General features: G+C 31.7%; 1 pseudogene; it reads left to right on the forward strand.

The window, feature by feature from the left end:
• Positions 1–1,600: 1,600 nt before the first annotated feature.
• LOC138807846 (U6 spliceosomal RNA) lies at positions 1,601–1,697 on the forward strand (annotated as a pseudogene).
• Positions 1,698–2,778: the final 1,081 nt, after the last annotated feature.

Below are 2,778 nucleotides of genomic sequence, written 5' to 3' on the forward strand. Positions count from 1 at the left end.
TATGGGCTGGTCATTTGTAAATTGTAAGTTTGAATTACTGTACTTTCTTTCAGATTTTGTGATCTCATATTTCATATTAAGTTGCCTTGCATTTCACAATTGCTTACTGCTAATTCCAGTGTTGTCAGGAATTGAGATGGATTTTCAATTACTTTGTTGGCATGTTGCATGGGCCTAGATGAGAAGTCTTGCCCTTGTTACTTGATGATGCGGATAACTGAGACCTGGGATCCTAGGACATGTGTGTCCTTCAGAAGAATAATAGCTTTTAGACATCATATCTGCAAAATTCGGGTATAATCATTAGTAATGCTTCAGAAAGATGGAGAAAATCAGTTTGGGACCAGTGAGTTAAAACAATAAACAGAGTAGCAGCTTAAAATCCCTAATAGATTAGAGGAAAACTATTTTTTTGGCAATGTGAATTCAGAAGACCAAGAACACTTAGAATGTATCACAAGTTTATACCAAAGATATTGCATTCATATTTTTATTTCTAATATGTATTCTAAACCTAATTATTTATATTCCAATACTATTTATTGGAATAAATATCTATTTATTTGTCAAATTATCAATTAATTCTAGTAAGTTTCACTGTGTGAACTAAAATATCAGCACATATAAATATAAAATGTATAACTATATACAAGAAAAAGGAACACGTTTTGCAATCTTCTGTTGTGGTTAGAGTATCAAATTATTTAAAGTATTATTTCATTATCTCTACCTCAGTGTTTGGTACAGTTGGACCTAAAGCTTTACCATTTGAAGATTTACAGCCTAGTGGCAAGAGGAAACACTTTGATTAAAACATTAACAATTTAAGGCGTAATATCGAGGAGAGACATATAGACTTCTCTTGTAAATCTGAAAATATTTGGTGATAGAAAGGCAGTAATGTAAATTCCTGCCTGGTTGGATGGTAGACGGGCCAGGACATTAGTTAATCATGCATATGAACAATTTTTTCACCTTCTTGGCTTTAGATACTTTTGAAATATTAGGTATAATAACCAATTATATTTTGATAAAATACCTTCTAGTCTAAACATTTCTATCTGAACTGTTCCTGACTCTAGAGACAGGAACTTGTAATTAAGATTAGTTTTGTTCCAGTAAGAAAATCTATGCTTTCAGGGTAAGATATTCTGGTTCGTCTGTTCCTAAATGGAAGAAAGGTAGAGGGTCAGGTAGACATTTGTGCCAATAAGATCTCATTTAGGAATTTTTAGGCTGCAGAAATTTAGAAGTAGCTCTTAAGCAAGGCTTACTTTGAATGCATTAGTTCCACAAAGCTAACTCAGCTGATAAATAAGTACTTGAAAAGCTATCCCCTTTGGACCTTGCTTTAAATTCTTCAAAGTATGATGAAATCTAAAATGAAAAAGACTTAAAATACTCATTGACAAAAAAAATTGCAAATGTGAGCAATCGACCAAACAGTGTAAGTTTTTTTCCAATATACACAGAATTTTAGAGAAGTAATATCAATAGCATTTTTAGGAACAATAAGGTTTCCTAGTTACAAATAGTCAACCAAGGATACATGCCTGTATAAAGATTGCATCATTAGCTACTTAAATTTAGAGGATACTACATGCTTCAACAGCACGTCTATCCAAATTACAATACAAAGATTAACATGGCACTTGCACAAGGATGATATGAAAATTTGTGTAGTATTCCATATTTTTCATTCTTCAGATGCAAGAAATGAAAAAGTTATTAAAAATTGATTACAAAAATACAGTTGTAACAATACATGTAATTCATTGAATTGAAAGTTAGTTTGACATCAGTGTATTAAATCATCACCTTAGAAAGGCCTTTACATAGCATAACCTTTACAAAACTTTTGAAATTAGATAACATTTTTATTTTATCCCAAAGAAATAAAATACTATAAGGACCTATGGGACAAAAAGGAATCTTAAACTGTTTCTATATGGAATGCTATCTGAAATGACACATTTATTAATGAACCTATATATTATGAAACAATGTAGAATTAAAAGTATTATATCTAGGAAGGATGAAATAGATTATGGATATTATACAAACAGAATACAGATTATCTTAAAATATCCTTTTTCAGACAAGCAATAGAAATATCTTTAGTTTCTGCATTACTCATTTCAACAGATAAGTTAAAGTTATTTCTGATTATAAAAATCACAAACTCTGCAGAAATCATTATTGATGTATACAAACAAATCTTGAATACATTTTGACATCAAAGTCCGGCAATTCACTTGGAAGAATAGCATGGAATCCATGAATATTTAAAGTAAGATATTAATGTGGCTTTTATTGTGAAAACTTTTTGTACGGACACAAAGATGGATTGGCATTTTTGATATTTAAGAAACTTAACCCAACCATCATGACTTAGGAGAAAAATTTTTGCAGCCTTCCACAACTTCAAAGAGGTAGTGATACATACTTATCCTTTTGGCAATATCAAATGCAGCTTCTTCCAAGTTGTTCTTGACCTGGTGTGATATAATATTTCAATAGAAGGAGATCCCGTGTACCTTTGTTATTTCTATTCCCAGCAGCAAGATGCAAGTTTGTCAAGAGTTCTTTAGTTTGGGCATTGGTATCTGCATCATGATGAAGAAAGAAAGAAGCCACTCTGGTATTATTCCACATATAAGCACTATGCAGGGTTGTCAAGCCATTCACAGTTATTGCATGAATATCTGCCTTGAGCTAACAACTCATGGACAATGTCTAAGTGTCCACTGTAGGCTTCCTGATGAAGAGAGCTATACT

This window comes from Dipodomys merriami, unplaced genomic scaffold (assembly GCF_024711535.1).
Source record: "Dipodomys merriami isolate MVZ:Mamm:240054 unplaced genomic scaffold, mDipMer1.0.p SCAF_436, whole genome shotgun sequence".
Taxonomy (NCBI): domain Eukaryota; kingdom Metazoa; phylum Chordata; class Mammalia; order Rodentia; family Heteromyidae; genus Dipodomys; species Dipodomys merriami.